The 13,129-nt window shown below is 37.9% G+C and overlaps 1 protein-coding gene across 14 annotated transcripts in view; it reads right to left on the bottom strand.

Moving 5' to 3' along the window:
- The window catches only part of Dhrs7b (dehydrogenase/reductase 7B), a 56,721-nt gene that overhangs the window by 21,917 nt on the left and 21,675 nt on the right, over nucleotides 1–13,129 (bottom strand). For 2 of the 14 annotated variants that reach the window (XM_076871605.1, XM_076871606.1), the window contains exon 3: nucleotides 634–714. The exons of the other annotated variants lie outside the window; for them this stretch is intronic. The gene's annotated coding sequence lies outside the window, so the exon portion shown is untranslated. The remainder of the gene's footprint in view (nucleotides 1–633; nucleotides 715–13,129) is intronic. 14 annotated transcript variants of the gene reach the window in all.

Below are 13,129 nucleotides of genomic sequence, written 5' to 3'. Positions count from 1 at the left end.
GACGGGGTCTTGATGAATGGCTTAGGACCTTGCTAAATTGCTGAGCCTGGCTTTGAACTCACGATCCTCCTACCACAGCCTCCTGAGCCACTGGGATTATAGGCATGTACCACCAAGCCCAGCTCAGTTTTCAGTTTTTTAACCAGGCACTGACTATGGCTACTTACACACATTGACATACAAGTGAATTTAGTGTTTTTGGAAGATGCTGAATGATCTCACCCTCTTTCCTCGAAAACACACAAAAGGAATAGGCCCCTCTGGATAAAGACTGAACAAAGCACTTTCTGTTCTTGGAAAAGTAGAAAAAGCACCAAATTGGCACCAGAACTAAGTTCAAGGCCACCCTATACCTATTTATTATAGGACACACATAAATTTATTCTGTAACCATGATTAAGAGTTCTCATGTCAAAATGGATTGTTTCTATGACAAAACACATAGGAAAGCATACTTTGTAAATGTGAACATTCTGAACAACGTGCTGACTCATAAACTGACTGAAAGAAGGTAATTTCCACAGAGGATTTCATGAGTGTTCTAAGCAATGGCAGTCACTTTGGCAGCTTTATGGGCAGTTCATTTGTAAATATGGCTAGAAAAAGACCAACTTTATTACTTCGTATCCATACCTAGGATCATCTCAGGTCCTGGTTGTCATTCCTATGTCCACTCAAGTGCCACTGGGTACCAGGCCCTGGGCTAAGACTCCGCTGTAAGGCAATGAACATAGTAGATAAGCTGTCTGACCTCATGGAGTTCACAGTCTCAACAGGCAGACTGACAATAAACAAAGAAACACAAAAATTAAATGATTATAATTGTGATACTGAAAGAAAGCATCATTGTGAAGCAAACGAAGAGTGGTGAGCTATCTAAGGTGAAAGACTTGCCCAGGGATTTCACTCAGGGTCAAAACAATTCAGACCACTGTGCAGAACAAACAACACTGTTGCTCCTGGCCCAGGACCACTGCAAGTTTATGAATCCTAGATCTTAGATTGTTACCTTTAAAAATTACATACTGTATAATAGTCAGCCATAAAGGTGTATGCCTGTAATCCCAGCTACTTTGAGAGGATGAGACAGGCAGATGAAAAATTCAAGGTCAGCTCAGGAAATTTAGCAAAACCCTATCCCAAAACAGAATTTTTAAAGAAAATCTGGGGGCATAGCTCAGTGGTGCAGCATTTGCCTAGTCTGTGTGATGTCCTGGGTTCAATTCTCTGTACCACAAAACAAAACACAAACAGCAACATGAGCTGGGGGTGTGGCTCAGTGGTAGAGTGCTTGCCTACCATGTGTAGAGCACTGGGTTTATTCGCAGCACCACATAAAAAAATTAAGATTGTGTCCATTTACAACCAAAAATATTTTTAAAAAACAAAACAACAACAAAAAAAAAACTAACCCATCAACAAGACAAGGTGCCAGTGTAAATATGAGATCAGGCATCCAGTAGTGTAAAAGAAGATGCTAGAACCTAAACCAAAATATCTAATAGGAACTATGTATAGGCATCAGTTTCAGAAACTGGAATAAAATACAACTTGTGGTATTTGCGTTCAAGATTGAACACAATTATGCAAAACAGCTGTTGTAATATAGATTCATTTGGCAAACACTTACTAAGCATCTATGGTGTAATGAATGTTCCAGGCTCTGGGGTGCAGTGAACAAAACAGGGAATAAATGATTGTCCTCAGAGAAATGATGAGCCACTGAGACACAGTAAATCAGATAGAGGAAGTGATGGGAGTTATGAACATTTGCCTAAAAACCTGAAGAAGTGTTTACAGTTGATGGATAAAATTCTGATTAAGTACTTTTTAAATTATATTCCATTCATTTGAAACAATATGTTCTTTGTATTTCATTCCTTTCAGTCAGCCAACAAATCTTTATGGAGTACCAACTAAGGATGTGGAGTCAGGGCCCAACGTAGTGGAATAGAGACCCAGACCCTGATGTACAGTGTTTATGAACTATGGCAAGGAAGAGAACAAGCAGTAGAAAAATACTTGATTACTGTGTAGCAAGCACAACGAAGAGATGAACCAGTGCTATTTTAAGCATTTAGCTAATCTGGTCATTTGTATTGCTTTCCCCTCTACTAAAATTTCCTCTTTATGTTCAGAGGACATCAGAGTGGGAGAAGGAAGGGACCTCACTATGAAACTTCACAGCAAGCAGACTCAGGGACATTTGTAGCAGGAATAGAAGCACAACAAAAACCAATTTTAGTTTCAGCTGTGTTTTTTAAAGTGACTTAGTTCCCTGAAATACAGCAGAGTATCCAGCACATAGACTCAGGAAGCCAAAATCACAGATTTGACCAAACTCAAGGACCAAATATCCTCCCATTGTCCTAACAGTAGACCAAAGCCATCTCTTTCAAATTTAATTCCACATTTACATTGAACCTACATTTTAAATGATGTCAAGTATGCTCAAGATATATTATGAGCCTTCACTATAGACAACATTCTTTTAATGTTGATATTTGGCAAATGAGAGGTAGAAGAAAAACTGAGTCTCTGAGGATTTACTCTTGGCTGCTGTCTACCTTGGTAATGCCTCATCTTTTTTTTTTTTTTTTTTTTAAGTTTTAATCAATTTATTGAGGTTATTTCAAGTATACCATCCTATAAATTCTTTCTTGATCTATTTTTTTTATTGCCTCCTCATCTTTCATGTCCTGCCTGGGCACCATCTCCTCCCTGAAGCCTTTCAAACACCCAGCAACCCTGGCCTTCATACCCGGGGAGAGATAAGTACCACAATGACTTCCCCCACACAACTTCCTTCCTGGATGCCAGTCCTGACAAGAGAATTTGCCTTCTTATTTTCTGCCTCCCACCACCTTCTATGGGTGAGAATTTCATAAATGCCTGTTGAATGAAAATGAATTGTTAGGATAAACTACTCCAGTCCTCTTGGATTACAAAAAGCACTCGATCTCAGATGTGTCATTTTATTTGCCTAATAGTCTCAGTAATGAGCAAAAACCCCAAACCTGAAACTCCATGAACAAGAGTGCTTACAATCTATTTTAACTACTTGTCAGTTGGCATAAGAAAACCCAAACATTCCTGAAGTTTTATTTCTGCAGAAGATCACTAAAACAATAAAAGTTAACAGGTTACACCCTAGGATTCAAAATTCAGAGTTATTTCAACTAGTCTCATGGTTGAAATCAGATTATTTTGAATTCTAATTCTTGGATTCCTCTCTCATAGACAATCTGCCTTAATAGAGGCTGATGTTCCACCCCAAACTCTTAAGATATTTTTAGAACTGAAAAACAGGATTGAGTAATTTAATTAAGAAATGCCCTTTACTCCAAAGCAGTTTTTGAAAGAAAATATTTATTTATAATGATCCTACTTAAAATTTGTATTGCATGGTTTTAATGCCAGAATATAGGACACCCACATACTGAAAGGGTAATTGGGAATGAAAGCTTAATAACCTGAGAGGGCTTTGCCATTGCCAATGTCTATGCTTTCATTTAAAAATAACCTTGCTAGGGCCCTAACAATCCATTTTATCTTGCATCCTAGCACATATTTCCCTGAGGACACAGATGTGTCTCTTCAGGACAAACCCACAGTAAGTAGTTAAGCCATCTATTTCACCCATTGTTAGCACATTTCCCACCTTCTCTCCCCACCTCCCTACTGGGGATTGAACTCAGGGGCACTCAACCACTGAGCCACATCCCCAACCCTTTTTTGTATTTTATTCAGCAACAGAGTCTCACCGACTTGCTCAGTGCCTCACAGTTGCTGAGGCTGGCTTTGAACTCACGATCTTCTTGCCTCAGCCCCTCAAGCCAGGCAGGCACCACTGTGCCTGGCTATATTTCCCACTTTTCACAGATCAATTTTTCTCCCTTTATTTCTCTCACAGGGCCTTTTCAGGCAGGAGGGAAAAAAGCAATTTAGCAAATTCTGGAATATATATTAAAAGAAAAAAATACCATAAGTTGAAAACATCATTGATACATTTACCATAGTCAGACACAGTGGCACACACCTATAATCCCAGCAACTCAGGAGATGAGGCAAGATCATAAGTTCTAGACCAGCCTTGGCAACTTAGCAAGGCCCTAAGCAATTTAGTAAGACTCTGTCTCAAAAAAAAAAAAAAAAGGGACAGGGATGTGGCTCAGAAGGAAAACATCTCCAGTACCATGCTGCCGACACATACCTATGTCCCCTGACACACAACCTAAAAAAAAGTGCAGATCTAGGGCTCTACTCAGCCTTTGAAGTCACTAACACAGGAAGAGGTGAGACCTGAGAGTATGGACTCAATATCCTCCTCTGATTTTAATGGGTACTAAAATTTGATGTCTGAAGTCCCTGAAGATCATTTTCCTTATCATTCTCAGTGACATTATTGAATCTTCCCACCCACAAACATAGAATATCTATCCATTTATTTAGTTCTTAGGCATTTTTCATCATTGTTTTGTAGTTTTTCTCATATAAAATGTGTATGAAGGCTGGGGTTGTAGCTCAGTGGTAGAACACTTGCCTGGCATGTGTGAGGCACTGGGTTCGATCCTCAGCACCACATAAAAATAAATAAATATAAATAAAGGTATTGTGTTCATTTTTTTAAAAAGTATATGAAATTTGTTAAGATTTATATCCCAAGCATTTCATTTTGGGGAGTGCTAATTTAAATTAGTGGTAATGTGTTTTGAGCTACAACCCCAGCCCCAATAGTAATGTGTTTATGTCAAATTCCACTTGTTTGCTGCTGAAGTATTAGAAAAATAAGTGATGTTTATATATTAACTTTTCATCCTGCAGCTTTGTGATAATCACTTATTAGTTCCAGGAACATTATGTCTATTCTTTCAGAGACGATCATGTCATCTATGAATAAAGATTTTTTAATTTCTTCCTTCCCAATCTGTGGACATAGAATTGTTACTAATTTTCCTTTAATTTTTTTGATAGCTATGTGATCTATAGTGATATTCACCCTTCCATTTCACTTGTGTTTTCTGTTTTTTTCTTAGTCTGGCTAATGGCTCATGGTTTTTATTTATAAATTTTTCAAAGAACCAGCTTTTTTTCTTAAGCAAATACAAAAGAAAAATAATCTCTTGCAACTTTTCAAACTATAATGGAATAAAATTAGAAGTCAACAAGAGAAAACAGAACCTATACAAACACACGAAGACTGAACTAAATGCCCTTCTAAATGATAAGTGGGTTACTGAAGAAATTAGGGTAAAGCTGAAAAATTCTTAGAATCAAATGGAGATGGACACACAATATACAGAATCTCTAGGATACGAGAAGAAACCCTAAGAGGGAAGTTTACAGCTCTGAGTGCCTGTATTACAGATAGAAACCTCAAATAAACTAATGTTGCATCTTAAGTCATTAGAAAAATAAGAACAGACCAATCCTAAAACTAGTGGAAGAAAATAATAAATAAAATTAAAACTGAAAAAATACAAAGGATCAATGAAAGAGATGGTTCACTGAAAAAATAAATAAGATTGGTAAACTCCTAGTCAAAATAGCCAAAAGAAAGAGAGGAATCCCAAATTCATAAAATTGGAAACAAAAATGGAGATATTATAACAGACACAGTTGAAATCCAGAGGATTAGAAACTGTTTTGAAAATTTATACTCCAATAAATTAGAAAATTTAGAAGAAATAGATAAATTTCTCCAAACATATGATCTATCAAAACTGAATCAAGATAATATAGAAAACCTAAAAGCAATGAGACTGAAGCCTCCCAGGACTAAGAAAAGCCCAGGACCAGATGGAATCACAACTGAATTCTGCCAAATCTTTAAAGAACTGAACTCTTCAATTACTTCATGAAAAACAATTCCAAACTCATTCTACAAAGCCTACTTCATATTTTATCAAAAACAGATAAGGACACACCAAGAAAAGAAAACTATAAACCAATATCATTGATGCACATAGATGCAAACATCTTCAATGAAATATTAGCAAACTAAATTCAGCAACACATTAAAAAGATCAGGCACTATGATAAGTTGGTTTCATCCTAGGGATTCAAGGCTGGTTCAAATCAATAAATATAATATGCCACATAAATAGAATCAAGGATAAAAATTGCAAGCCTAGCTCCACAGAATTAGAAAAATACTTTGACAAAATTTCAACACCCTTTCATGATTTAAAAAAACAAAAGAAAAGAGAAATGATGACGAAGCCAGAGATAGAAGGCACTTATCTATATATGACAAACTCAGAGCCAACATAATACTGAGTGGGAAAAAACTGACAACATTTCCTCTAAAATCAGAAACAAGACCGTGATCTACACTCTCACCACTCCTATCCAATATAGTTCCTGAAACTGTAGCCAGGGTAATTTGGCAAAAGAAATAAAAGGGATACAAGTAGGAAAGAAATAAGTCAAATTATCCTTACATACAGATGATTTGATCCTATACTTAGAAGACCCTAAAGCTTCTACCCAAAGCCTTCTAGAGCTGATAACAAACTCAGCAAAATAGCAAGATACAAGAGCAACATTTTAAAAAAAAATAATAATGCTTTTCTATACATCAATAATGAATCTGCTGAGAAAAAAATTCAGGAAAATAATCCCATCATAATAACATCAAAAAGAATGATGCCTTTGGGGCATATATTTTGTGAGTTGAGCTTGGTCTCTCTCTGCTTCTTTTTTTTTTAGAGAAAGAATTTTAATATTTATTTTTTAGTTTTCGGCAGACACAACATCTTTGTTTGTATGTGGTGCTGAGGATCGAACTCAGGCCGCACACATGCCAGGCGAGCGCGCTACCGCTTGAGCCACATTTCCAGCCCTCTCTCTGCTTCTTGGTGGCCATGTCCTAAACTGCTCTTCTCCTTCGAGCCTTCTCCCAGGATGTTCTGCCTCACCGTTGGCCCCACTGCAAAGAGAGTTGGCCATCTATGGACTGTGATCTTCGAAACTGTGAGCGTCAAATAAAATTTTCTTCCACTAAATTGTTCTTGTCAGGTCTTTTGGTCATAGCAGCATAAAAGCTGGCAAAAACATCTCCCAACAGAGCAGACACCCAGAATATATATAAACAGCTATTGCATGCACAAGGCCCTGGGTTCAATCCTCAGCACCACAAAAAAAAAAAAAAAAAAAAATACTCTGTGTCTGCCAGAATACATATAAACAGCTAAAAAATTCAACATTATAAAAAATAATAAAAGGGCAAATGAACTAAACAGACAAGTTTAAAAAGAAGTACAAATAGATAAAAAGTATACGGAAAAATGGTCAACATCTTCAGCCATCAGGCAGATGCAGATCTCTACACTGAGATCCCATCATACTCCAGCTAGAATGACAACCATCAAGAATACAAATAATAGCTCTTTGCTTTTTCTTGGCCATTGCAATGCGTGCACTTGATTCAGGCCTTCCTCATGCCTCCTCACAAGACTTTCAGGATCAAGTGATTCCTGACCAAGAAACAAGAGCAAAATCATCCCATTCCCTGATGGATTTGAATAAAAGCTGATAATGAAACCAGACACAACTCCTAGTGGAGCCATTGGAAGAAAACCAAGCTGGGTCTTGAAGTTACACATGAAATGGCACACCCTATTTACGTTATATCAAGATTATGATCATCTGGTCTCATCAAGCTGAAAATGTCACTATCTGGACAACTGAAAATACTTGACTGGGAATGTGATTTGTCTTTAGCTAAGATGAGGTAGTAACTGATTTTGGTTGATTCGGTAAAAAATATGTGAAACTTTAAAAAAAAAAAAAAGAATACAATTAACAATAAATGCTGGCAAGAGTATGGAAGGGAAAGGAACCCTTAGGCGTTCTTGGTGGGAATGTAAACTAGTAAAACCACAATGGAAATCAGTATAGAGGATCCTCAGAAAGCTAAAAATAGAACTACCATATGATCCAGCCATAGCATTCCTTGGTATTTATCCAAAAGAATTAAAGTCAGCATACTTAAGAGACACATGCATATCCATGTTTACTGCAGCATTTTACAACAGCCCCCAAGTTATAGAATCAGATTAAGTGGCCATCAACAGTTGGATGAATAAAAAAAATATATGGTACATATACACAACATCCAGATATAAAGAATAGAATTTATGTCATTTTGGGGAAAACAGATTAAATTAGAGATCAAAATATTCAGCAAAATAAGCCAAACACAGAAAAGTACTGTATATTATTCCTCCTATGTGGCATCTAACAGGGCAAAAAAGGGATACCATGAATGTAGAAGGGTGACCAGTGGGGACGAGGAAAGGGATTGCAGGGAGGGGAAAGGGACTGCGGGGAAGGAATAAGGGAAGTGGGGACAGGACTGGGCAGACAGACTGATTATACTGTGGCTTTGCTTGCTTATTATGGTACTGGAGATTGAACCCAGGAGCTCTCTACCACTGAGCTACATCCCAGCCCTTTTTATTTTGAGACAGGGTCTTGCTAAGTTCCCAAGCAGGTCTTGAACTTGCGATCCTCCTCCCTCCAACTCCTAAGTAGCTGGGATTACAAACGAGCTACTATGTCCAGCTCAATTTGTTTTTACAAATGTGCAAATATGCCACAATGAAACCCATCATTCTGTGTAACTGGGATGTATCAATTATTTTTTTTAAACAAGGCACCAATTTTGTTTCTTACAATTCAGTGTTTTTTCCACTAAATAATTTCTTTGAGTCTCGCTTGCTTTCTGCCTAAAATCAAGATGCTACCTGCCATTTTCTATAAATACATTAGGGGAGAGAATGATAATATCAAATGGTTGGTATAGTAAACTGTCTTTAGTTCAAACATCAATAATCAGTCAAAAAAAGGCACTAGGTGAGTGGCTTTGGACAAGTTAACATAAGGTTTAGCCAGTTTGTTCATCTGCAAAATATGTCTAAGATTTGTCTTTGTAGAGGATTTCAGGGAAGATTAAATGAGTACATGTATGTCAAGACACCTTCTATATGTTGTAGATAAATGATAGTGATTATCACCTCAATTTATGGGTTAGCTATTTAGAGTTCGATAGGTAATATGAGAAATGATGAAGAGAAGAAACAAAAAATTTTGATAAACTCATCTTCCTTACTGTGCCCAGCACTAATGGATACCCAAATTAACTAGTTTAAATTTCTTTACCTCTCCTATCCACCAAATGGATAATGAAGTTACCTTTTTCATTCCCCTTCTTGTTACTGAAATGCTTCTATATAGTATAATATTCTACCACATATAACAAAGCAAAAAATGTAGGACATTCTCCTATAAAGCTATATTTAAAGGTTTTCTTTTTAAACAAATCTTTAGGAGTTATCATGTGAGAAATTCAGGCCTGGGGGTATAACTCAATGGTAGAGTAAGTTGTCTCACATGCACAAAGCCCTCGGTTCAATTTCTGCCACTGCAAAAATAAATGAATAGGGCAGAGGCTATGGCTCAGTGGCAGAGGCTATGGCTCAGTGGCAGAGCGCTTGCCTAGCATGTGTGAGGCACTGGGTTCCATCCTTAGCACCATATGAAAAAAAATAAATAAATAAAAATAAAGGCATACAGTCCATCTACAACTATTAAAAAAAAACTTTTAAAATAAATAAATAATAAAACATTTTTTTAATTAAATACATTTACATACTAACTTTTTAAAATTCTACTAGGATAGTAGGGTTCTTCACCTCTTCTCAGTGTAAGTTCCTTTGAAAACCTGGTTATTGCTAGGTCTCTGCTAAAATGCTAGTATAAAATACAAAATTACAGAAATATTTTAGGAGACCCAACTACCCCTGAGGCCCATCTGTGTTCCCCAAGATAAACTCTTCACAGGAAAATCCTTCTGCAATGCAAATATTCACCATTTAAACCTGGGTGAATTAGCAAACCTGGTTTTTCATAAATCTGGATTCTTTAAACCAAGGCAGTTCAGTACTACAAATGAAATGTAAATCAGTATAGTTCCTGCATGAAAGAGCAATGGATATTAAGTCAAAATACTGTCACCATTTACTTCCTCTGCATGACAATGGAAATCATTCACTTTGGATCCCAGTTTCCTCACCTATAAAATAGGGCAATAATCCTCATGCTGTCCATCACAAGGCAGTTATGAAAGGAGAGACCGACAGCAGTCCTGATATACCAGGAACACATTATGTACTGAGTGGGGTCCAATGAGTTACTTATTCCACAGCTGCTGGAAGCATCCTCTGCTGCTACATGTCAGCTTCCTGAGTGCTTCTCAACTGAAGATATAAATTGAGATCAAGAGAACACTCATAATTGTTTGGTGCTGCCTGCCAGAGCTTCTCAAACTCTAGGTTTCACCTGTCTGTTCACATGTGGTCTGTCTCTAGAGGCTTAAGAAAAGTTGTTTGATTTATCTGTTACCTGTGCTAGGTACAAGGTGAATGCTGAATAAGTGTTTGTTGAATGAATGATGAATAGGTGAAATGCACATGTGAAGGGATCAAAATGAACACCTTTACCACCTGAGGCTCCCTCATTGCCTCTTGTCTCCTAGTTCTCAGCAACTGGTATTTGAGGACCTCATTACTATCTCAGAGAGTCAGCAGCCAGCAAAATTGGACACACTGGAGGTATACACATACGTATATGAGAATTACTACTCAAATGTCATAGTTTATAAATCTCTGGGTTAAGATTTCAGGAAAAAACTCATCCCCTCAAAAGACCTAGCAAGAAAAGACCCTGACTGGAAGAGAGACTATATTCCTCTCAATGCTTTTTATATATTATAGAATGCTACAAGATCTATTCTCTTTTTTTTTTTAATTGGTTGTTCAAAACCTTACAAAGCTCTTGACATATCATATTTCATACATTAGCATACATTAGCTTCAAGTGAGTTATGAACTCCCATTTTTACCCCAAATACAGATTGCAGAATCACATCAGTTACACATCCACATTTTTACATAATGCCATACTAGTAACTGTTGTATTCTGCTACCTTTAAGATCTATTCTCATAGTCCATGATTTCCTTCGAACATATGACAACTCCTCAAAACAGAAACACATAAAATATACCTATAATGCTGGCAATATGGGCAGGAGGATTACAAATTCAAGGCCAGCAAGGGCAACTTAGCAAGAACCTATCTCCAAAACAAGGGGCTTTTTTTGAGGGGGGAGGCGGGTAGGAGCTGGGGAGTGCCCCTGGGTTTAATCCCCAGTACAACATCCAAAAAATACTCCTTTTGCCTACTGTGTGGCTTTTTCTAATATACTGACAACTTTAACTGTGTGAGATATTACACAGATATCTAAGTCATTCTAAAAACAATTTTTGGCTTGTTATCATACCTGACTATTGTGGGAAGAAAAAAACATTAATAACAATTACTAACATGTTTTAGTGTCTGCAATATGCCAGACACTGGGCCATGTTGTATTTCATACCCATGATCTCATTTCAGCCACAAAGCAATTCTATGAAGTATAACAGATATCAAGAAAAGTACCTAAATTCCCAGAGCTAGCAAATGGCAGAATAAGATTTGAACACAAGTCCACATTCTTAAGTGCATCAAATAGGGGATCATGTAAAAACAATAATTTCTTAGAGGGCTCCTTGAACAGGATGGATTCTAATACTGTCTAGGCAATTAACAAATCCCTAAAGTCAGTTCTAATCACACACACAAAAAAAATGCTTCTATGCAATAAATGAATATAAACAAGCTAGTTGGGGCTGGGGTTGTGGCTCAGTGGTAAAGCGCTTACCTAACATGAGTGAGGCACTGGGTTCGATCCTCAGCATCATATTAAAAAAATAAATAAAGGTATTATGTCCGTCTACAACTAAAACAAACAAAATAAATAAATAAATAAATAAACAAGCTAGTTGTTCAACAGGAACTCAATAATTTCCTTGATTCAGTTTAGCTAACATTTTAAAATAATCTGGATATGATGTCATATTAACAGAGAATTTTTAAGCAACAGTAGTTTCCTTATATAGTATCCGATTTAACAACTGCTAAGTACTGCTCACATAAGTGAGGAAAATTTATATTACCCTGTAAAACTCAGTGTTCCCAGTACAAACACAACCTTACTTAATAAAACAGAGTTAAGTACAGAAGCAAGTTCTAACCACTGACAAGCTGTTCAATAAATCCAGCTGCCATCAGCAGACCTATCATTCCACTTAGTGGCCAAGTCTCAGGTTACCATGAACTTTGGGGCATTGGAGGAGATCCAGAGAAATTTGTGTACTACCCACCTTGGCTGGTAGCAAGATGCTTCTAATCAATTTTTGTGCCATTCAATCTCTCTCTCTCTCTCTCTCTTTTTTTTTTTTTTTTTTTTGATATCGGGGATTAAACTCAGGGAACTCAACACTGAGCCATATCCCCAGTCCTATTTTTGCATTTTATTTAGAGACAGAATCTCACTGAGTTGCTAAGGCTGGCTTTGAACTCGACCCACCTGTATCAGCCTCCTGAGCTGCTGGGGTTACAGGTGTGTGCTACCGTGCTCAGCTCAATCTCAATTTTCACCCCCAGATTTATAGCATTCCAGAATATATTAAATTCATTTCTGCAATAAAATGGTAATAGTGTGCACACGCCCTGCCACAGACACTGCTGCCTCTGATACCACTGCTACTATCCAGAGGTCACCTGGAGGTCTTCTTTTTTGGGTGCTGCTGCCACTGCAGTAACCGCAGTCACTGCTGCCGGATTCAGCTGTTGCCAGCACCGCTGCTGTCTCCCCGACCCCCGCCTGGGTGACACTGCCCTCACAGTGTCAGCTGCAGCCACCACTGACACTGTTTCACTATAGCTACTGCTGACCCGTACCCTGCTGCCACCACCCCTAGCCACTGCTACCACCACCTAGAGATCTGCTGCAGGGGAGAATCCAGGCTTGGTTACATGTGGCTGCAGCCATCTTGGGGCACTGACCAGAGCCTGGGAGCTAAGATGCCTGCAGGTTTACCACCACAACCACCTGTGTCTAGGGACTCTGGCCGGGACCTGCAGGTCTAGTGTGTGGGTGCCTGTGGTTTTGACAGTGCCTGGGTCTTCTGCTGGGAGTGCTGGTGGCCCTGTCTTGCTGCTGCTTCTCAGGTCACTCATTTG

The sequence above is a fragment of the Callospermophilus lateralis genome, chromosome 11 (genome assembly GCF_048772815.1).
Source record: "Callospermophilus lateralis isolate mCalLat2 chromosome 11, mCalLat2.hap1, whole genome shotgun sequence".
NCBI lineage: Eukaryota > Metazoa > Chordata > Mammalia > Rodentia > Sciuridae > Callospermophilus > Callospermophilus lateralis.
This window is presented reverse-complemented; position numbering and strand designations above follow the sequence as displayed.